This window comes from Schistocerca serialis, chromosome 12, assembly GCF_023864345.2.
Source record: "Schistocerca serialis cubense isolate TAMUIC-IGC-003099 chromosome 12, iqSchSeri2.2, whole genome shotgun sequence".
Lineage (NCBI taxonomy): Eukaryota > Metazoa > Arthropoda > Insecta > Orthoptera > Acrididae > Schistocerca > Schistocerca serialis.
Window position 1 is genome coordinate 151290634 of NC_064649.1, and position 25164 is coordinate 151315797.

Consider the following 25164-nt stretch of genomic DNA (forward strand, 5'->3'; position numbering starts at 1 on the left):
GAGAAAACAAAGATTTACTACACTTTGGAAATAAAATGCTGCGTTCTTATATGAACTTGAACGAACATTCTTTAAAACACTATAAAGCCTGAGTACATACCATTAGATGAACAACTTGTCCTCTTCCGCTCGCTCCCCCCCCCCTCCCCCCGCCCCCCCCCCCCGCCCCACCCTCTCTCGTGGACAACATGCTGCTGGTGGTGTGTCATTTCCACCAAAAGCCCACTTGATGCGCAATTAAAAATTGCAGGCTTGTAGTGCGATCACCCTGCTGTAAGAAAACAAAGATTTACTACACTTTGGAAATAAAATGCTGCGTTCTTATATGAACTTGAACGAACATTCTTTAAAACACTATAAAGCCTGAGTAGATACCATTAGATGAACAACTTGTCCTCTTCCGCTCGCTCCCCCCCCCTCCCCCCGCCCCCCCCCCCCGCCCCACCCTCTCTCGTGGACAACATGCTGCTGGTGGTGTGTCATTTCCACCAAAAGCCCACTTGATGCGCAATTAAAAATTGCAGGCTTGTAGTGCGATCACCCTGCTGTGAGAAAACAAAGATTTACTACACTTTGGAAATAAAATGCTGCGTTCTTATATGAACTTGAACGAACATTCTTTAAAACACTATAAAGCCTGAGTACATACCATTAGATGAACAACTTGTCCTCTTCCGCTCGCTCCCCCCCCCCTCCCCCCGCCCCCCCCCCCCGCCCCACCCTCTCTCGTGGACAACATGCTGCTGGTCGTGTGTCATTTCCACCAAAAGCCCACTTGATGCGCAATTAAAAATTGCAGGCTTGTAGTGCGATCACCCTGCTGTGAGAAAACAAAGATTTACTACACTTTGGAAATAAAATGCTGCGTTCTTATATGAACTTGAACGAACATTCTTTAAAACACTATAAAGCCTGAGTACATACCATTAGATGAACAACTTGTCCTCTTCCGCTCGCACCCCCCCCCTCCCCCCGCCCCCCCCCCCCCGCCCCACCCTCTCTCGTGGACAACAGGCTGCTGGTGGTGTGTCATTTCCACCAAAAGCCCACTTGATGCGCAATTAAAAATTGCAGGCTTGTAGTGCGATCACCCTGCTGTGAGAAAACAAAGATTTACTACACTTTGGAAATAAAATACTGCGTTCTTATATGAACTTGAACGAACATTCTTTAAAACACTATAAAGCCTGAGTACATACCATTAGATGAACAACTTGTCCTCTTCCGCTCGCTCCCCCCCCCCCCCCCCCCCCCCCCCGCCCCACCCTCTCTCGTGGACAACAGGCTGCTGGTGGTGTGTCATTTCCACCAAAAGCCCACTTGATGCGCAATTAAAAATTGCAGGCTTGTAGTGCGATCACCCTGCTGTGAGAAAACAAAGATTTACTACACTTTGGAAATAAAATGCTGCGTTCTTATATGAACTTGAACGAACATTCTTTAAAACACTATAAAGCCTGAGTACATACCATTAGATGAACAACTTGTCCTCTTCCGCTCGCTCCCCCCCCCCCCTCCCCCTCGCCACACCCTCTCTCGTGGACAACATGCTGCTGGTCGTGTGTCATTTCCACCAAAAGCCCACTTGATGCGCAATTAAAAATTGCAGGCTTGTAGTGCGATCACCCTGCTGTGAGAAAACAAAGATTTACTACACTTTGGAAATAAAATGCTGCGTTCTTATATGAACTTGAACGAACATTCTTTAAAACACTATAAAGCCTGAGTACATACCATTAGATGAACAACTTGTCCTCTTCCGCTCGCTCCCCCCCCCTCCCCCCGCCCCCCCCCCCCCCCCCCGCCCCACCCTCTCTCGTGGACAACATGCTGCTGGTGGTGTGTCATTTCCACCAAAAGCCCACTTGATGCGCAATTAAAAATTGCAGGCTTGTAGTGCGATCACCCTGCTGTGAGAAAACAAAGATTTACTACACTTTGGAAATAAAATGCTGCGTTCTTATATGAACTTGAACGAACATTCTTTAAAACACTATAAAGCCTGAGTACATACCATTAGATGAACAACTTGTCCTCTTCCGCTCGCTCCCCCCCCCTCCCCCCGCCCCCCCCCCCCGCCACACCCTCTCTCGTGGACAACATGCTGCTGGTCGTGTGTCATTTCCACCAAAAGCCCACTTGATGCGCAATTAAAAATTGCAGGCTTGTAGTGCGATCACCCTGCTGTGAGAAAACAAAGATTTACTACACTTTGGAAATAAAATGCTGCGTTCTTATATGAACTTGAACGAACATTCTTTAAAACACTATAAAGCCTGAGTACATACCATTAGATGAACAACTTGTCCTCTTCCGCTCGCTCCCCCCCCCCTCCCCCCGCCCACCCCCCCGCCCCACCCTCTCTCGTGGACAACATGCTGCTGGTCGTGTGTCATTTCCACCAAAAGCCCACTTGATGCGCAATTAAAAATTGCAGGCTTGTAGTGCGATCACCCTGCTGTGAGAAAACAAAGATTTACTACACTTTGGAAATAAAATGCTGCGTTCTTATATGAACTTGAACGAACATTCTTTAAAACACTATACTGCCTGAGTACATACCATTAGATGAACAACTTGTCCTCTTCCGCTCGCTCCCCCCCCCTCCCCCCGCCCCCCTCCCGCCCCCCCCTCTCTCGTGGACAACATGCTGCTGGTCGTGTGTCATTTCCACCAAAAGCCCACTTGATGCGCAATTAAAAATTGCAGGCTTGTAGTGCGATCACCCTGCTGTGAGAAAACAAAGATTTACTACACTTTGGAAATAAAATGCTGCGTTCTTATATGAACTTGAACGAACATTCTTTAAAACACTATAAAGCCTGAGTACATACCATTAGATGAACAACTTGTCCTCTTCCGCTCGCTCCCCCCCCCTCCCCCCGCCCCCCCCCCCTCCCCACCCTCTCTCGTGGACAACAGGCTGCTGGTGGTGTGTCATTTCCACCGAAAGCCCACTTGATGCGCAATTAAAAATTGCAGGCTTGTAGTGCGATCACCCTGCTGTGAGAAAACAAAGATTTACTACACTTTGGAAATAAAATGCTGCGTTCTTATATGAACTTGAACGAACATTCTTTAAAACACTATAAAGCCTGAGTACATACCATTAGATGAACAACTTGTCCGCTTCCGCTCGCTCCCCCCACCCCTCCCCCTCGCCACACCCTCTCTCGTGGACAACATGCTGCTGGTCGTGTGTCATTTCCACCTAAAGCCCACTTGATGCGCAATTAAAAACTGCAGGCTTGTAGTGCGATCACCCTGCTGTGAGAAAACAAAGATTTACTACACTTTGGAAATAAAATGCTGCGTTCTTATATGAACTTGAACGAACATTCTTTAAAACACTATAAAGCCTGAGTACATACCATTAGATGAACAACTTGTCCTCTTCCGCTCGCTCCCCCCCCCCCCTCCCCCTCGCCACACCCTCTCTCGTGGACAACATGCTGCTGGTCGTGTGTCATTTCCACCAAAAGCCCACTTGATGCGCAATTAAAAATTGCAGGCTTGTAGTGCGATCACCCTGCTGTGAGAAAACAAAGATTTACTACACTTTGGAAATAAAATGCTGCGTTCTTATATGAACTTGAACGAACATTCTTTAAAACACTATAAAGCCTGAGTACATACCATTAGATGAACAACTTGTCCTCTTCCGCTCGCCCCCCCCCCCTCCCCCCGCCCCCCCCCCCCGCCCCACCCTCTCTCGTGGACAACAGGCTGCTGGTCGTGTGTCATTTCCACCAAAAGCCCACTTGATGCGCAATTAAAAATTGCAGGCTTGTAGTGCGATCACCCTGCTGTGAGAAAACAAAGATTTACTACACTTTGGAAATAAAATGCTGCGTTCTTATATGAACTTGAACGAACATTCTTTAAAACACTATAAAGCCGAGTACATACCATTAGATGAACAACTTGTCCTCTTCCGCTCGCTCCCCCCCCCCCCCCCCCCCTCCCCCTCGCCACACCCTCTCTCGTGGACAACATGCTGCTGGTCGTGTGTCATTTCCACCAAAAGCCCACTTGATGCGCAATTAAAAATTGCAGGCTTGTAGTGCGATCACCCTGCTGTGAGAAAACAAAGATTTACTACACTTTGGAAATAAAATGCTGCGTTCTTATATGAACTTGAACGAACATTCTTTAAAACACTATAAAGCCTGAGTACATACCATTAGATGAACAACTTGTCCTCTTCCGCTCGCTCCCCCCCCCCTCCCCGCCCCCCCCCCCCCCCCCCACCCACTCTCGTGGGCAACATGCTGCTGGTCGTGTGTCATTTCCACCAAAAGCCCACTTGATGCGCAATTAAAAATTGCAGGCTTGTAGTGCGATCACCCTGCTGTGAGAAAACAAAGATTTACTACACTTTGGAAATAAAATGCTGCGTTCTTATATGAACTTGAACGAACATTCTTTAAAACACTATAAAGCCTGAGTACATACCATTAGATGAACAACTTGTCCTCTTCCGCTCGCTCCCAAACCCTCCCCCCGCCCCCCCCCCCCCCCGCCCCACCCTCTCTCGTGGACAACAGGCTGCTGGTCGTGTGTCATTTCCACCAAAAGCCCACTTGATGCGCAATTAAAAATTGCAGGCTTGTAGTGCGATCACCCTGCTGTGAGAAAACAAAGATTTACTACACTTTGGAAATAAAATGCTGCGTTCTTATATGAACTTGAACGAACATTCTTTAAAACACTATAAAGCCTGAGTACATACCATTAGATGAACAACTTGTCCTCTTCCGCTCGCTCCCCCCCCCCCCCCCTCCCCCTCGCCACACCCTCTCTCGTGGACAACATGCTGCTGGTCGTGTGTCATTTCCACCAAAAGCCCACTTGATGCCCAATTAAAAATTGCAGGCTTGTAGTGCGATCACCCTGCTGTGAGAAAACAAAGATTTACTACACTTTGGAAATAAAATGCTGCGTTCTTATATGAACTTGAACGAACATTCTTTAAAACACTATAAAGCCTGAGTACATACCATTAGGTGAACAACTTGTCCTCTTCCGCTCGCTCCCCCCCCCCCCCTCCCCCTCGCCACACCCTCTCTCGTGGACAACATGCTGCTGGTCGTGTGTCATTTCCACCAAAAGCCCACTTGATGCGCAATTAAAAATTGCGGGCTTGTAGTGCGATCACCCTGCTGTGAGAAAACAAAGATTTACTACACTTTGGAAATAAAATGCTGCGTTCTTATATGAACTTGAACGAACATTCTTTAAAACACTATAAAGCCTGAGTACATACCATTAGATGAACAACTTGTCCTCTTCCGCTCGCTCCCCCCCCCCTCCCCGCCCCCCCCCCCCCCCACCCACTCTCGTGGGCAACATGCTGCTGGTCGTGTGTCATTTCCACCAAAAGCCCACTTGATGCGCAATTAAAAATTGCAGGCTTGTAGTGCGATCACCCTGCTGTGAGAAAACTAAGATTTACTACACTTTGGAAATAAAATGCTGCGTTCTTATATGAACTTGAACGAACATTCTTTAAAACACTATAAAGCCTGAGTACATACCATTAGATGAACAACTTCTCCTCTTCCGCTCGCTCCCAAACCCTCCCCCTGCCCCCCCCCCCCCCCCCCCCCCCCCGCCCCACCCTCTCTCGTGGACAACAGGCTGCTGGTCGTGTGTCATTTCCACCAAAAGCCCACTTGATGCGCAATTAAAAATTGCAGGCTTGTAGTGCGATCACCCTGCTGTGAGAAAACAAAGATTTACTACACTTTGGAAATAAAATGCTGCGTTCTTATATGAACTTGAACGAACATTCTTTAAAACACTATAAAGCCTGAGTACATACCATTAGATGAACAACTTGTCCTCTTCCGCTCGCTCCCCCCCCCCCCTCCCCCTCGCCACACCCTCTCTCGTGGACAACATGCTGCTGGTCGTGTGTCATTTCCACCAAAAGCCCACTTGATGCCCAATTAAAAATTGCAGGCTTGTAGTGCGATCACCCTGCTGTGAGAAAACAAAGATTTACTACACTTTGGAAATAAAATGCTGCGTTCTTATATGAACTTGAACGAACATTCTTTAAAACACTATAAAGCCTGAGTACATACCATTAGGTGAATAACTTGTCCTCTTCCGCTCGCTCCCCCCCCCCCCCCTCCCCCTCGCCACACCCTCTCTCGTGGACAACATGCTGCTGGTCGTGTGTCATTTCCACCAAAAGCCCACTTGATGCGCAATTAAAAATTGCAGGCTTGTAGTGCGATCACCCTGCTGTGAGAAAACAAAGATTTATTACACTTTGGAAATAAAATGCTGCGTTCTTATATGAACTTGAACGAACATTCTTTAAAACACTATAAAGCCTGAGTACATACCATTAGATGAACAACTTGTCCTCTTCCGCTCGCTCCCCCCCCCCCCCCTCCCCCTCGCCACACCCTCTCTCGTGGACAACATGCTGCTGGTCGTGTGTCATTTCCACCAAAAGCCCACTTGATGCCCAATTAAAAATTGCAGGCTTGTAGTGCGATCACCCTGCTGTGAGAAAACAAAGATTTACTGCACTTTGGAAATAAAATGCTGCGTTCTTATATGAACTTGAACGAACATTCTTTAAAACACTATAAAGCCTGAGTACATACCATTAGATGAACAACTTGTCCTCTTCCGCTCGCTCCCCCCCCCCCCCCCCCTCCCCCTCGCCACACCCTCTCTCGTGGACAACATGCTGCTGGTCGTGTGTCATTTCCACCAAAAGCCCACTTGATGCGCAATTAAAAATTGCAGGCTTGTAGTGCGATCACCCTGCTGTGAGAAAACAAAGATTTACTACACTTTGGAAATAAAATGCTGCGTTCTTATATGAACTTGAACGAACATTCTTTAAAACACTATAAAGCCTGAGTACATACCATTAGATGAACAACTTGTCCTCTTCCGCTCGCTCCCCCCCCCCCCCTCCCCCTCGCCACACCCTCTCTCGTGGACAACATGCTGCTGGTCGTGTGTCATTTCCACCAAAAGCCCACTTGATGCGCAATTAAAAATTGCAGGCTTGTAGTGCGATCACCCTGCTGTGAGAAAACAAAGATTTACTACACTTTGGAAATAAAATGCTGCGTTCTTATATGAACTTGAACGAACATTCTTTAAAACACTATAAAGCCTGAGTACATTCCATTAGATGAACAACTTGTCCTCTTCCGCTCTCTCCCCCCCCCCCCCCCCCTCCCCCTCGCCACACCCTCTCTCGTGGACAACATGCTGCTGGTCGTGTGTCATTTCCACCAAAAGCCCACTTGATGCGCAATTAAAAATTGCAGGCTTGTAGTGCGATCACCCTGCTGTGAGAAAACAAAGATTTACTACACTTTGGAAATAAAATGCTGCGTTCTTATATGAACTTGAACGAACATTCTTTAAAACACTATAAAGCCTGAGTACATACCATTAGATGAACAACTTGTCCTCTTCCGCTCGCTCCCCCCCCCCCCCCCCTCCCCCTCGCCACACCCTCTCTCGTGGACAACATGCTGCTGGTCGTGTGTCATTTCCACCAAAAGCCCACTTGATGCGCAATTAAAAATTGCAGGCTTGTAGTGCGATCACCCTGCTGTGAGAAAACAAAGATTTACTACACTTTGGAAATAAAATGCTGCGTTCTTATATGAACTTGAACGAACATTCTTTAAAACACTATAAAGCCTGAGTACATACCATTAGATGAACAACTTGTCCTCTTCCGCTCGCTCCCCCCCCCTCCCCCCGCCCCCCCCCCGCCCCACCCTCTCTCGTGGACAACATGCTGCTGGTCGTGTGTCATTTCCACCAAAAGCCCACTTGATGCGCAATTAAAAATTGCAGGCTTGTAGTGCGATCACCCTGCTGTGAGAAAACAAAGATTTACTACACTTTGGAAATAAAATGCTGCGTTCTTATATGAACTTGAACGAACATTCTTTAAAACACTATAAAGCCTGAGTACATACCATTAGATGAACAACTTGTCCTCTTCCGCTCGCTCCCCCCCCCCCCCCCCCCCCCCGCCCCACCCTCTCTCGTGGACAACAGGCTGCTGGTGGTGTGTCATTTCCACCAAAAGCCCACTTGATGCGCAATTAAAAATTGCAGGCTTGTAGTGCGATCACCCTGCTGTAAGAAAACAAAGATTTACTACACTTTGGAAATAAAATGCTGCGTTCTTATATGAACTTGAACGAACATTCTTTAAAACACTATAAAGCCTGAGTAGATACCATTAGATGAACAACTTGTCCTCTTCCACTCGCTCCCCCCCCCTCCCCCCGCCCCCCCCCCCCCGCCCCACCCTCTCTCGTGGACAACATGCTGCTGGTGGTGTGTCATTTCCACCAAAAGCCCACTTGATGCGCAATTAAAAATTGCAGGCTTGTAGTGCGATCACCCTGCTGTGAGAAAACAAAGATTTACTACACTTTGGAAATAAAATGCTGCGTTCTTATATGAACTTGAACGAACATTCTTTAAAACACTATAAAGCCTGAGTACATACCATTAGATGAACAACTTGTCCTCTTCCGCTCGCTCCCCCCCCCCTCCCCCCGCCCCCCCCCCCGCCCCACCCTCTCTCGTGGACAACATGCTGCTGGTCGTGTGTCATTTCCACCAAAAGCCCACTTGATGCGCAATTAAAAATTGCAGGCTTGTAGTGCGATCACCCTGCTGTGAGAAAACAAAGATTTACTACACTTTGGAAATAAAATGCTGCGTTCTTATATGAACTTGAACGAACATTCTTTAAAACACTATAAAGCCTGAGTACATACCATTAGATGAACAACTTGTCCTCTTCCGCTCGCACCCCCCCCTCCCCCCGCCCCCCCCCCCGCCCCACCCTCTCTCGTGGACAACAGGCTGCTGGTGGTGTGTCATTTCCACCAAAAGCCCACTTGATGCGCAATTAAAAATTGCAGGCTTGTAGTGCGATCACCCTGCTGTGAGAAAACAAAGATTTACTACACTTTGGAAATAAAATACTGCGTTCTTATATGAACTTGAACGAACATTCTTTAAAACACTATAAAGCCTGAGTACATACCATTAGATGAACAACTTGTCCTCTTCCGCTCGCTCCCCCCCCCCCCCCCCCCCCCCCCCCCGCCCCACCCTCTCTCGTGGACAACAGGCTGCTGGTGGTGTGTCATTTCCACCAAAAGCCCACTTGATGCGCAATTAAAAATTGCAGGCTTGTAGTGCGATCACCCTGCTGTGAGAAAACAAAGATTTACTACACTTTGGAAATAAAATGCTGCGTTCTTATATGAACTTGAACGAACATTCTTTAAAACACTATAAAGCCTGAGTACATACCATTAGATGAACAACTTGTCCTCTTCCGCTCGCTCCCCCCCCCCCCCTCCCCCTCGCCACACCCTCTCTCGTGGACAACATGCTGCTGGTCGTGTGTCATTTCCACCAAAAGCCCACTTGATGCGCAATTAAAAATTGCAGGCTTGTAGTGCGATCACCCTGCTGTGAGAAAACAAAGATTTACTACACTTTGGAAATAAAATTCTGCGTTCTTATATGAACTTGAACGAACATTCTTTAAAACACTATAAAGCCTGAGTACATACCATTAGATGAACAACTTGTCCTCTTCCGCTCGCTCCCCCCCCCTCCCCCCGCCCCCCCCCCCCGCCCCACCCTCTCTCGTGGACAACATGCTGCTGGTGGTGTGTCATTTCCACCAAAAGCCCACTTGATGCGCAATTAAAAATTGCAGGCTTGTAGTGCGATCACCCTGCTGTGAGAAAACAAAGATTTACTACACTTTGGAAATAAAATGCTGCGTTCTTATATGAACTTGAACGAACATTCTTTAAAACACTATAAAGCCTGAGTACATACCATTAGATGAACAACTTGTCCTCTTCCGCTCGCTCCCCCCCCCTCCCCCCGCCCCCCCCCCCGCCCCACCCTCTCTCGTGGACAACATGCTGCTGGTCGTGTGTCATTTCCACCAAAAGCCCACTTGATGCGCAATTAAAAATTGCAGGCTTGTAGTGCGATCACCCTGCTGTGAGAAAACAAAGATTTACTACACTTTGGAAATAAAATGCTGCGTTCTTATATGAACTTGAACGAACATTCTTTAAAACACTATAAAGCCTGAGTACATACCATTAGATGAACAACTTGTCCTCTTCCGCTCGCTCCCCCCCCCTCCCCCCGCCCACCCCCCCGCCCCACCCTCTCTCGTGGACAACATGCTGCTGGTCGTGTGTCATTTCCACCAAAAGCCCACTTGATGCGCAATTAAAAATTGCAGGCTTGTAGTGCGATCACCCTGCTGTGAGAAAACAAAGATTTACTACACTTTGGAAATAAAATGCTGCGTTCTTATATGAACTTGAACGAACATTCTTTAAAACACTATACTGCCTGAGTACATACCATTAGATGAACAACTTGTCCTCTTCCGCTCGCTCCCCCCCCCTCCCCCCGCCCCCCTCCCGCCCCCCCCTCTCTCGTGGACAACATGCTGCTGGTCGTGTGTCATTTCCACCAAAAGCCCACTTGATGCGCAATTAAAAATTGCAGGCTTGTAGTGCGATCACCCTGCTGTGAGAAAACAAAGATTTACTACACTTTGGAAATAAAATGCTGCGTTCTTATATGAACTTGAACGAACATTCTTTAAAACACTATAAAGCCTGAGTACATACCATTAGATGAACAACTTGTCCTCTTCCGCTCGCTCCCCCCCCTCCCCCCGCCCCCCCCCCCCCCCGCCCCACCCTCTCTCGTGGACAACAGGCTGCTGGTGGTGTGTCATTTCCACCGAAAGCCCACTTGATGCGCAATTAAAAATTGCAGGCTTGTAGTGCGATCACCCTGCTGTGAGAAAACAAAGATTTACTACACTTTGGAAATAAAATGCTGCGTTCTTATATGAACTTGAACGAACATTCTTTAAAACACTATAAAGCCTGAGTACATACCATTAGATGAACAACTTGTCCGCTTCCGCTCGCTCCCCCCCCCCCTCCCCCTCGCCACACCCTCTCTCGTGGACAACATGCTGCTGGTCGTGTGTCATTTCCACCTAAAGCCCACTTGATGCGCAATTAAAAACTGCAGGCTTGTAGTGCGATCACCCTGCTGTGAGAAAACAAAGATTTACTACACTTTGGAAATAAAATGCTGCGTTCTTATATGAACTTGAACGAACATTCTTTAAAACACTATAAAGCCTGAGTACATACCATTAGATGAACAACTTGTCCTCTTCCGCTCGCTCCCCCCCCCCCCTCCCCCTCGCCACACCCTCTCTCGTGGACAACATGCTGCTGGTCGTGTGTCATTTCCACCAAAAGCCCACTTGATGCGCAATTAAAAATTGCAGGCTTGTAGTGCGATCACCCTGCTGTGAGAAAACAAAGATTTACTACACTTTGGAAATAAAATGCTGCGTTCTTATATGAACTTGAACGAACATTCTTTAAAACACTATAAAGCCTGAGTACATACCATTAGATGAACAACTTGTCCTCTTCCGCTCGCTCCCCCCCCCCCCCCTCCCCCTCGCCACACCCTCTCTCGTGGACAACATGCTGCTGGTCGTGTGTCATTTCCACCAAAAGCCCACTTGATGCGCAATTAAAAATTGCAGGCTTGTAGTGCGATCACCCTGCTGTGAGAAAACAAAGATTTACTACACTTTGGAAATAAAATGCTGCGTTCTTATATGAACTTGAACGAACATTCTTTAAAACACTATAAAGCCTGAGTACATACCATTAGATGAACAACTTGTCCTCTTCCGCTCGCCCCCCCCCCTCCCCCCGCCCCCCCCCCCCGCCCCACCCTCTCTCGTGGACAACAGGCTGCTGGTCGTGTGTCATTTCCACCAAAAGCCCACTTGATGCGCAATTAAAAATTGCAGGCTTGTAGTGCGATCACCCTGCTGTGAGAAAACAAAGATTTACTACACTTTGGAAATAAAATGCTGCGTTCTTATATGAACTTGAACGAACATTCTTTAAAACACTATAAAGCCGAGTACATACCATTAGATGAACAACTTGTCCTCTTCCGCTCGCTCCCCCCCCCCCCCCCCCCCTCCCCCTCGCCACACCCTCTCTCGTGGACAACATGCTGCTGGTCGTGTGTCATTTCCACCAAAAGCCCACTTGATGCGCAATTAAAAATTGCAGGCTTGTAGTGCGATCACCCTGCTGTGAGAAAACAAAGATTTACTACACTTTGGAAATAAAATGCTGCGTTCTTATATGAACTTGAACGAACATTCTTTAAAACACTATAAAGCCTGAGTACATACCATTAGATGAACAACTTGTCCTCTTCCGCTCGCTCCCCCCCCCCTCCCCGCCCCCCCCCCCCCACCCACTCTCGTGGGCAACATGCTGCTGGTCGTGTGTCATTTCCACCAAAAGCCCACTTGATGCGCAATTAAAAATTGCAGGCTTGTAGTGCGATCACCCTGCTGTGAGAAAACAAAGATTTACTACACTTTGGAAATAAAATGCTGCGTTCTTATATGAACTTGAACGAACATTCTTTAAAACACTATAAAGCCTGAGTACATACCATTAGATGAACAACTTGTCCTCTTCCGCTCGCTCCCAAACCCTCCCCCCGCCCCCCCCCCCCCCCCCCCCGCCCCACCCTCTCTCGTGGACAACAGGCTGCTGGTCGTGTGTCATTTCCACCAAAAGCCCACTTGATGCGCAATTAAAAATTGCAGGCTTGTAGTGCGATCACCCTGCTGTGAGAAAACAAAGATTTACTACACTTTGGAAATAAAATGCTGCGTTCTTATATGAACTTGAACGAACATTCTTTAAAACACTATAAAGCCTGAGTACATACCATTAGATGAACAACTTGTCCTCTTCCGCTCGCTCCCCCCCCCCCCCCCTCCCCCTCGCCACACCCTCTCTCGTGGACAACATGCTGCTGGTCGTGTGTCATTTCCACCAAAAGCCCACTTGATGCCCAATTAAAAATTGCAGGCTTGTAGTGCGATCACCCTGCTGTGAGAAAACAAAGATTTACTACACTTTGGAAATAAAATGCTGCGTTCTTATATGAACTTGAACGAACATTCTTTAAAACACTATAAAGCCTGAGTACATACCATTAGGTGAACAACTTGTCCTCTTCCGCTCGCTCCACCCCCCCTCCCCCTCGCCACACCCTCTCTCGTGGACAACATGCTGCTGGTCGTGTGTCATTTCCACCAAAAGCCCACTTGATGCGCAATTAAAAATTGCAGGCTTGTAGTGCGATCACCCTGCTGTGAGAAAACAAAGATTTATTACACTTTGGAAATAAAATGCTGCGTTCTTATATGAACTTGAACGAACATTCTTTAAAACACTATAAAGCCTGAGTACATACCATTAGATGAACAACTTGTCCTCTTCCGCTCGCTCCCCCCCCCCCCCCCCCTCCCCCTCGCCACACCCTCTCTCGTGGACAACATGCTGCTGGTCGTGTGTCATTTCCACCAAAAGCCCACTTGATGCCCAATTAAAAATTGCAGGCTTGTAGTGCGATCACCCTGCTGTGAGAAAACAAAGATTTACTGCACTTTGGAAATAAAATGCTGCGTTCTTATATGAACTTGAACGAACATTCTTTAAAACACTATAAAGCCTGAGTACATACCATTAGATGAACAACTTGTCCTCTTCCGCTCGCTCCCCCCCCCCCCCCCCCTCCCCCTCGCCACACCCTCTCTCGTGGACAACATGCTGCTGGTCGTGTGTCATTTCCACCAAAAGCCCACTTGATGCGCAATTAAAAATTGCAGGCTTGTAGTGCGATCACCCTGCTGTGAGAAAACAAAGATTTACTACACTTTGGAAATAAAATGCTGCGTTCTTATATGAACTTGAACGAACATTCTTTAAAACACTATAAAGCCTGAGTACATACCATTAGATGAACAACTTGTCCTCTTCCGCTCGCTCCCCCCCCCTCCCCCCGCCCCCCCCCCCCCCCGCCCCACCCTCTCTCGTGGACAACATGCTGCTGGTCGTGTGTCATTTCCACCAAAAGCCCACTTGATGCGCAATTAAAAATTGCAGGCTTGTAGTGCGATCACCCTGCTGTGAGAAAACAAAGATTTACTACACTTTGGAATTAAAATGCTGCGTTCTTATATGAACTTGAACGAACATTCTTTAAAACACTATAAAGCCTGAGTACATACCATTAGATGAACAACTTGTCCTCTTCCGCTCGCTCCCCCCCCCCCCCCCCCCCCCCCCCCGCCCCACCCTCTCTCGTGGACAACAGGCTGCTGGTGGTGTGTCATTTCCACCAAAAGCCCACTTGATGCGCAATTAAAAATTGCAGGCTTGTAGTGCGATCACCCTGCTGTAAGAAAACAAAGATTTACTACACTTTGGAAATAAAATGCTGCGTTCTTATATGAACTTGAACGAACATTCTTTAAAACACTATAAAGCCTGAGTAGATACCATTAGATGAACAACTTGTCCTCTTCCACTCGCTCCCCCCCCCTCCCCCCGCCCCCCCCCCCACCCCACCCTCTCTCGTGGACAACATGCTGCTGGTGGTGTGTCATTTCCACCAAAAGCCCACTTGATGCGCAATTAAAAATTGCAGGCTTGTAGTGCGATCACCCTGCTGTGAGAAAACAAAGATTTACTACACTTTGGAAATAAAATGCTGCGTTCTTATATGAACTTGAACGAACATTCTTTAAAACACTATAAAGCCTGAGTACATACCATTAGATGAACAACTTGTCCTCTTCCGCTCGCTCCCCCCCCCTCCCCCCGCCCCCCCCCCCCCGCCCCACCCTCTCTCGTGGACAACATGCTGCTGGTCGTGTGTCATTTCCACCAAAAGCCCACTTGATGCGCAATTAAAAATTGCAGGCTTGTAGTGCGATCACCCTGCTGTGAGAAAACAAAGATTTACTACACTTTGGAAATAAAATGCTGCGTTCTTATATGAACTTGAACGAACATTCTTTAAAACACTATAAAGCCTGAGTACATACCATTAGATGAACAACTTGTCCTCTTCCGCTCGCTCCCCCCCCCCTCCCCCCGCCCCCCCCCCCCCCCCGCCCCACCCTCTCTCGTGGACAACAGGCTGCTGGTGGTGTGTCATTTCCACCAAAAGCCCACTTGATGCGCAATTAAAAATTGCAGGCTTGTAGTGCGATCACCCTGCTGTGAGAAAACAAAGATTTACTACACTTTGGAAATAAAATACTGCGTTCTTATATGAACTTGAACGAACATTCTTTAAAACACTATAAAGCCTGAGTACATACCATTAGATGAACAACTTGTCCTCTTCCGCTCGCTCCCCCCCCCCCCCCCCCCCCCCGCCCCACCCTCTCTCGTGGACAACAGGCTGCTGGTGGTGTGTCATTTCCACCAAAAGCCCACTTGATGCGCAATTAAAAATTGCAGGCTTGTAGTGCGATCACCCTGCTGTGAGAAAACAAAGATTTACTACACTTTGGAAATAAAATGCTGCGTTCTTATATGAACTTGAACGAACATTCTTTAAAACACTATAAAGCCTGAGTACATACCATTAGATGAACAACTTGTCCTCTTCCGCTCGCTCCCCCCCCCCCCCTCCCCCTCGCCACACCCTCTCTCGTGGACAACATGCTGCTGGTCGTGTGTCATTTCCACCAAAAGCCCACTTGATGCGCAATTAAAAATTGCAGGCTTGTAGTGCGATCACCCTGCTGTGAGAAAACAAAGATTTACTACACTTTGGAAATAAAATGCTGCGTTCTTATATGAACTTGAACGAACATTCTTTAAAACACTATAAAGCCTGAGTACATACCATTAGATGAACAACTTGTCCTCTTCCGCTCGCTCCCCCCCCCCTCCCCCCGCCCCCCCCCCCCCCCCCCGCCCCACCCTCTCTCGTGGACAACATGCTGCTGGTGGTGTGTCATTTCCACCAAAAGCCCACTTGATGCGCAATTAAAAATTGCAGGCTTGTAGTGCGATCACCCTGCTGTGAGAAAACAAAGATTTACTACACTTTGGAAATAAAATGCTGCGTTCTTATATGAACTTGAACGAACATTCTTTAAAACACTATAAAGCCTGAGTACATACCATTAGATGAACAACTTGTCCTCTTCCGCTCGCTCCCCCCCCCTCCCCCCGCCCCCCCCCCCGCCCCACCCTCTCTCGTGGACAACATGCTGCTGGTCGTGTGTCATTTCCACCAAAAGCCCACTTGATGCGCAATTAAAAATTGCAGGCTTGTAGTGCGATCACCCTGCTGTCAGAAAACAAAGATTTACTACACTTTGGAAATAAAATGCTGCGTTCTTATATGAACTTGAACGAACATTCTTTAAAACACTATAAAGCCTGAGTACATACCATTAGATGAACAACTTGTCCTCTTCCGCTCGCTCCCCCCCCCCTCCCCCCGCCCACCCCCCCGCCCCACCCTCTCTCGTGGACAACATGCTGCTGGTCGTGTGTCATTTCCACCAAAAGCCCACTTGATGCGCAATTAAAAATTGCAGGCTTGTAGTGCGATCACCCTGCTGTGAGAAAACAAAGATTTACTACACTTTGGAAATAAAATGCTGCGTTCTTATATGAACTTGAACGAACATTCTTTAAAACACTATACTGCCTGAGTACATACCATTAGATGAACAACTTGTCCTCTTCCGCTCGCTCCCCCCCCCCTCCCCCCGCCCCCCCCCCCCGCCCCACCCTCTCTCGTGGACAACATGCTGCTGGTCGTGTGTCATTTCCACCAAAAGCCCACTTGATGCGCAATTAAAAATTGCAGGCTTGTAGTGCGATCACCCTGCTGTGAGAAAACAAAGATTTACTACACTTTGGAAATAAAATGCTGCGTTCTTATATGAACTTGAACGAACATTCTTTAAAACACTATAAAGCCTGAGTACATACCATTAGATGAACAACTTGTCCTCTTCCGCTCGCTCCCCCCCCCCTCCCCCCGCCCCCCCCCCCCGTCCCACCCTCTCTCGTGGACAACAGGCTGCTGGTGGTGTGTCATTTCCACCGAAAGCCCACTTGATGCGCAATTAAAAATTGCAGGCTTGTAGTGCGATCACCCTGCTGTGAGAAAACAAAGATTTACTACACTTTGGAAATAAAATGCTGCGTTCTTATATGAACTTGAACGAACATTCTTTAAAACACTATAAAGCCTGAGTACATACCATTAGATGAACAACTTGTCCGCTTCCGCTCGCTCCCCCCCCCCCCCCCTCCCCCTCGCCACACCCTCTCTCGTGGACAACATGCTGCTGGTCGTGTGTCATTTCCACCAAAAGCCCACTTGATGCGGAATTAAAAACTGCAGGCTTGTAGTGCGATCACCCTGCTGTGAGAAAACAAAGATTTACTACACTTTGGAAATAAAATGCTGCGTTCTTATATGAACTTGAACGAACATTCTTTAAAACACTATAAAGCCTGAGTACATACCATTAGATGAACAACTTGTCCTCTTCCGCTCGCTCCCCCCCCCTCCCCCCCCCCTCCCCCCCGCCCCACCCTCTCTCGTGGACAACAGGCTGCTGGTCGTGTGTCATTTCCACCTAAAGCCCACTTGATGCGCAATTAAAAACTGCAGGCTTGTAGTGCGATCACCCTGCTGTGAGAAAACAAAGATTTACTACACTTTGGAAATAAAATGCTGCGTTCTTATATGAACTTGAACGAACATTCTTTAAAACACTATAAAGCCTGAGTACATACCCATTAGATGAACAACTTGTCCTCTTCCGCTCGCTCCCCCCCCCCCCTCCCCCTCGCCACACCCTCTCTCGTGGACAACATGCTGCTGGTCGTGTGTCATTTTCCACCAAAAGCCCACTTGATGCGCAATTAAAAATTGCAGGCTTGTAGTGCGATCACCCTGGCTGTGAGAAAACAAAGATTTACTACACTTTGAAATAAATGCTGCGTTCTTATATGAACTTGAACGAACATTCTTTAAAACACTATAAAGCCTGAGTACATACCATTAGATGAACAACTTGTCCGCTTCCGCTCGCTCCCCCCCCCCCCCCTCCCCCTCGCCACACCCTCTCTCGTGGACAACATGACTGCTGGTCGTGTGTCATTTCCACCAAAAGCCCACTTGATGCGGAATTAAAAAACTGCAGGCTTGTAGTGCGATCACCCTGCTGTGAGAAACAAAGATTTACTACACTTTGGAATAAAATGCTGCGTTCTTATATGAACTTGAACGAACATTCTTTAAAACACTATAAAGCCTGAGTACATACCATTAGATGAACAACTTGTCCGCTTCCGCTCGCTCCCCCCCCCCCCCCCTCCCCCTCGCCACACCCTCTCTCGTGGACAACATGCTGCTGGTCGTGTGTCATTTCCACCAAAAGCCCACTTGATGCGGAATTAAAAACTGCAGGCTTGTAGTGCGATCACCCTGCTGTGAGAAACAAAGATTTACTACACTTTGGAAATAAAATGCTGCGTTCTTATATGAACTTGAACGAACATTCTTTAAAACACTATAAAGCCTGAGTACATACCATTAGATGAACAACTTGTCCTCTTCCGCTCGCTCCCCCCCCCCCCCCCCTCCCCCCCGCCCCACCCTCTCTCGTGGACAACAGGCTGCTGGTCGTGTGTCATTTCCACCTAAAGCCCACTTGATGCGCAATTAAAAACTGCAGGCTTGTAGTGCGATCACCCTGCTGTGAGAAAACAAAGATTTACTACACTTTGGAAATAAAATGCTGCGTTCTTATATGAACTGAACGAACTTCTTTAAAACACTATAAAGCCTGAGTACATACCATTAGATGAACAACTTGTCCTCTTCCGCTCGCTCCCCCCCCCCCCTCCCCCTCGCCACACCCTCTCTCGTGGACAACATGCTGCTGGTCGTGTGTCATTTCCACCAAAAGCCCACTTGATGCGGCAATTAAAAATTGCAGGCTTGTAGTGCGATCACCCTGCTGTGAGAAAACAAAGATTTACTACACTTTGGAAATAAAATGCTGCGTTCTTATATGAACTTGAACGAACATTCTTTAAAACACTATAAAGCCTGAGTACATACCATTAGATGAACAACTTGTCCTCTTCCGCTCGCTCCCCCCCCCCCCCCCTCCCCCTCGCCACACACCCTCTCTCGTGGACAACATGCTGCTGGTCGTGTGTCATTTCCACCAAAAGCCCACTTGATGCGGAATTAAAAAACTGCAGGCTTGTAGTGCGATCACCCTGCTGTGAGAAAACAAAGATTTACTACACTTTGGAAATAAAATGCTGCGTTCTTATATGAACTTGAACGAACATTCTTAAAACACTATAAAGCCTGAGTACATACCATTAGATGAACAACTTGTCCGCTTCCGCTCGCTCCCCCCCCCCCCCCCTCCCCCTCGGCCACACCCTCTCTCGTGGACAACATGCTGCTGGTCGTGTGTCATTTCCACCAAAAGCCCACTTGATGCGGAATTAAAAACTGCAGGCTTGTAGCTGCGATCACCCTGCTGTGAGAAAACAAAGATTTACTACACTTTGGAAATAAAATGCTGCGTTCTTATATGAACTTGAACGAACATTCTTTAAAACACTATAAAGCCTGAGTACATACCATTAGATGAACAACTTGTCCTCTTCCGCTCGCTCCCCCCCCCCCCCCCCCCCTCCCCCCCCCGCCCCACCCTCTCTCGTGGACAACAGGCTGCTGGTCGTGTGTCATTTCCACCAAAAGCCCACTTGATGCGCAATTAAAACTGCAGGCTTGTAGTGCGATCACCCTGCTGTGAGAAAACAAAGATTTACTACACTTTGGAAATAAAATGCTGCGTTCTTATATGAACTTGAACGAACATTCTTTAAAACACTATAAAGCCTGAGTACATACCATTAGATGAACAACTTGTCCTCTTCCGCTCGCTCCCCTCCCCCCCCCTCCCCCTCCCGCCACACCCTCTCTCGTGGACAACATGCTGCTGGTCGTGTGTCATTTCCACAAAAGCCCACTTGATGCGCAATTAAAAATTGCAGGCTTGTAGTGCGATCACCCTGCTGTGAGAAAACAAAGATTTACTACACTTTGGAAATAAAATGCTGCGTTCTTATATGAACTTGAACGAAACATTCTTTAAAACACTATAAAGCCTGAGTACATACCATTAGATGAACAACTTGTCCTCTTCCGCTCGCTCCCCCCCCTCCCCCCGCCCACCCCCCCGCCCCACCCTCTCTCGTGGACAACATGCTGCTGGTCGTGTGTCATTTCCACCAAAAGCCCACTTGATGCGCAACTAAAAATTGCAGGCTTGTAGTGTGATCACCCTGCTGTGAGAAAACAAAGATTTACTACACTTTGGAAATAAAATGCTGCGTTCTTATATGAACTTGAACGAACATTCTTTAAAACACTATAAAGCCTGAGTACATACCATTAGATGAACAACTTGTCCTCTTCCGCTCGCTCCCCCCCCTCCCCCCGCCCCCCCCCCCCGCCCCACCCTCTCTCAGTGGACAACATGCTGCTGGTCGTGTGTCATTTCCACCCAAAGCCCACTTGATGCGCAATTAAAAATTGCAGGCTTGTAGTGCGATCACCCTGCTGTGAGAAAACAAAGATTTACTACACTTTGGAAATAAAATGCTGCGTTCTTATATGAACTTGAACGAACATTCTTTAAACACTATAAAGCCTGAGTACATACCATTAGATGAACAACTTGTCCTCTTCCGCTCGCTCCCCCCCCCCTCCCCCCCGCCCCCCCCCCCCCGCCCCACCCTCTCTCGTGGACAACAGGCTGCTGGTCGTGTGTCATTTCCACCAAAAGCCCACTTGATGCGCAATTAAAAATTGCAGGCTTGTAGTGCGATCACCCTGCTGTGAGAAAACAAAGATTTACTACACTTTGGAAATAAAATGCTGCGTTCTTATATGAACTTGAACGAACATTCTTTAAAACACTATAAGCCTGAGTACATACCATTAGATGAACAACTTGTCCTCTTCCGCTCGCTCCCCCCCCCCTCCCCCCCCCCCCCCCCCCCCGCCCCACCCTCTCGTCGTGGACAACAGGCTGCTGGTCGTGTGTCATTTCACCAAAGCCCACTTGATGCGCAATTAAAATTGCAGGCTTGTAGTGCGATCACCCTGCTGTGAGAAAACAAAGATTTACTACACTTTGGAAATAAAATGCTGCGTTCTTATATGAACTTGAACGAACATTCTTTAAAACACTATAAAGCCTGAGTACATACCATTAGATGAACAACTTGTCCTCTTCCGCTCGCTCCCCCCCCCCCTCCCCCCCCCCTCCCCCTCGCCCCACCCTCTCTCGTGGACAACATGCTGCTGGTCGTGTGTCATTTCCACCAAAGCCCACTTGATGCGCAATTAAAAATTGCAGGCTTGTAGTGCGATCACCCTGCTGTGAGAAAACAAAGATTTACTACACTTTGGAAATAAAATGCTGCGTTCTTATATGAACTTGAACGAACATTCTTTAAAACACTATAAAGCCTGAGTACATACCATTAGATGAACAACTTGTCCTCTTCCGCTCGCTCCCCCCCCCCTCCCCCCGCCCCCCCCCCCCCGCCCCACCCTCTCTCGTGGACAACAGGCTGCTGGTCGTGTGTCATTTCCACCCAAAGCCCACTTGATGCGCAATTAAAAATTGCAGGCTTGTAGTGCGATCACCCTGCTGTGAGAAAACAAAGATTTACTACACTTTGGAAATAAAATGCTGCGTTCTTATATGAACTTGAACGAACATTCTTTTAAAACACTATAAAGCCTGAGTACATACCATTAGATGAACAACTTGTCCTCTTCCGCTCGCTCCCCCCCCCTCCCCCCGCCCCCCCCCCCCCCCGCCCCACCCCTCTCTCGTGGACAACAGGCTGCTGGGTCGTGTGTCCATTTCCACCAAAAGCCCACTTGATGCGCAATTAAAAATTGCAGGCTTGTAGTGCGATCACCCTGCTGTGAGAAAACAAAGATTTACTACACTTTGGAAATAAAATGCTGCGTTCTTATATGAACTTGAACGAACATTCTTAAAACACTATAAAGCCTGAGTACATACCATTAGATGAACAACTGTCCTCTTCCGCTCGCTCCCCCCCCCTCCCCCCCCCCTCCCCCCTCGCCACAACCCTCTCTCGTGGACAACATGCTGCTGGTCGTGTGTCATTTCCACCCAAAGCCCACTTGATGCGCAATTAAAAATTGCAGGCTTGTAGTGCGATCACCCTGCTGTGAGAAAACAAAGATTTACTACACTTTGGAAATAAAATGCTGCGTTCTTATATGAACTTGAACGAACATTCTTAAAACACTATAAAGCCTGAGTACATACCATTAGATGAACAACTTGTCCTCTTCCGCTCGCTCCCCCCCCCTCCCCCCGCCCCCCCCCCCCCGCCCCACCCTCTCTCGTGGACAACAGGCTGCTGGTCGTGTGTCATTTCCACCAAAAGCCCACTTGATGCGCAATTAAAATTGCAGGCTTGTAGTGCGATCACCCTGCTGTGAGAAAACAAAGATTTACTACACTTTGGAAATAAAATGCTGCGTTCTTATATGAACTTGAACGAACATTCTTTAAAACACTATAAAGCCTGAGTACATACCATTAGATGAACAACTTGTCCTCTTCGCTCGCTCCCCCCCCCCCCCCCCCTCCCCCGCCCCCACCCTCTCTCGTGGACAACAGGCTGCTGGTGTGTGTCATTTCCACCAAAAGCCCACTTGATGCGCAATTAAAAATTGCAGGCTTGTAGTGCGATCACCCTGCTGTGAGAAAACAAAGATTTACTACACTTTGGAAATAAAATGCTGCGTTCTTATATGAACTTGAACGAACATTCTTTAAAACACTATAAAGCCTGAGTACATACCATTAGATGAACAACTTGTCCTCTTCCGCTCGCTCCCCCCCCCCCTCCCCTCGCCACACCCTCTCTCGTGGACAACATGCTGCTGGTCGTGTGTCATTTCCACCAAAAGCCCACTTGATGCGGAATTAAAAACTGCAGGCTTGTAGTGCGATCACCCTGCTGTGAGAAAACAAAGATTTACTACACTTTGGAAATAAAATGCTGCGTTCTTATATGAACTTGAACGAACATTCTTAAAACACTATAAAGCCTGAGTACATACCATTAGATGAACAACTTGTCCTCTTCCGCTCGCTCCCCCCCCTCCCCCGCCCCCCCCCACCGCCCCACCCTCTCTCGTGGACAACATGCTGCTGGTCGTGTGTCATTTCCACCAAAAGCCCACTTGATGCGCAATTAAAAATTGCAGGCTTGTAGTGCGATCACCTGCTGTAAGAAAACAAAGATTTACTACACTTTGGAAATAAAATGCTGCGTTCTTATATGAACTTGAACGAACATTCTTTAAAACACTATAAAGCCTGAGTACATACCATTAGATGAACAACTTGTCCTCTTCCGCTCGCTCCCCCCCCCCTCCCCCCGCCCCCCCCCCCCCGCCCCACCCTCTCTCGTGGACAACATGCTGCTGGTCGTGTGTCATTTCCACCAAAAGCCCACTTGATGCGCAATTAAAAATTGCAGGCTTGTAGTGCGATCACCCTGCTGTGAGAAAACAAAGATTTACTACACTTTGGAAATAAAATGCTGCGTTCTTATATGAACTTGAACGAACATTCTTTAAAACACTATAAAGCCTGAGTACATACCATTAGATGAACAACTTGTCCTCTTCGCTCGCTCCCCCCCCCTCCCCCCGCCCCCCCCCCCCGCCCCACCCTCTCTCGTGGACAACATGCTGCTGGTGGTGTGTCATTTCCACCAAAAGCCCACTTGATGCGCAATTAAAAATTGCAGGCTTGTAGTGCGATCACCCTGCTGTGAGAAAACAAAGATTTACTACACTTTGGAAATAAAATGCTGCGTTCTTATATGAACTTGAACGAACATTCTTTAAAACACTATAAAGCCTGAGTACATACCTTTAGATGAACAACTTGTCCTCTTCCGCTCGCTCCCCCCCCCCTCCCCCCGCCCCCCCCCCCCCCCCCCCCCCGCCCCACCCTCTCTCTTTGGACAACAGGCTGCTGGTCGTGTGTCATTTCCACCAAAAAGCCCACATGATGCGCAATTAAAAATTGCAGGCTTGTAGTGCGATCACCCTGCTGTGAGAAAACAAAGATTTACTACACTTTGGAAATAAAATGCTGCGTTCTTATATGAACTGAACGAACATTCTTTAAAACACTATAAAGCCTGAGTACATACCATTAGATGAACAACTTGTCCTCTTCCGCTCGCTCCCCCCCCCCCCCCCCCCCTCCCCCTCGCCACACCCTCTCTCGTGGACAACATGCTGCTGGTCGTGTGTCATTCCACCAAAAGCCCACTTGATGCGCAATTAAAAATTGCAGGCTTGTAGTGCGATCACCCTGCTGTGAGAAAACAAAGATTTACTACACTTTGGAAATAAAATGCTGCGTTCTTATATGAACTTGAACGAACATTCTTTAAAACACTATAAAGCCTGAGTACATACCATTAGATGAACAACTTGTCCTCTTCCGCTCGCTCCCCCCCCCTCCCCCCGCCCCCCCCCTCCGCCCCACCCTCTCTCGTGGACAACATGCTGCTGGTCGTGTGTCATTTCCACCAAAAGCCCACTTGATGCGCAATTAAAAATTGCAGGCTTGTAGTGCGATCACCCTGCTGTGAGAAAACAAAGATTTACTACACTTTGGAAATAAAATGCTGCGTTCTTATATGAACTTGAACGAACATTCTTTAAAACTCTATAAAGCCTGAGTACATACCATTAGATGAAAAACTTGTCCACTTCCGCTCGCTCCCCCCCCCTCCCCCCGCCCCCCCCCCCCCGCCCCACCCTCTCTCGTGGACAACAGGCTGCTGGTCGTGTGTCATTTCCATCAAAAGCCCACTTGATGCGCAATTAAAAATTGCAGGCTTGTAGTGCGATCACCCTGCTGTGAGAAAACAAAGATTTACTACACTTTGAAATAAAATGCTGCGTTCTTATATGAACTTGAACGAACATTCTTTAAAACACTATAAAGCCTGAGTACATACCATTAGATGAACAACTTGTCCTCTTCCCCGCTCGCTCCCCCCCCCCCCCCCCCCCCCCCGCCCCACCCTC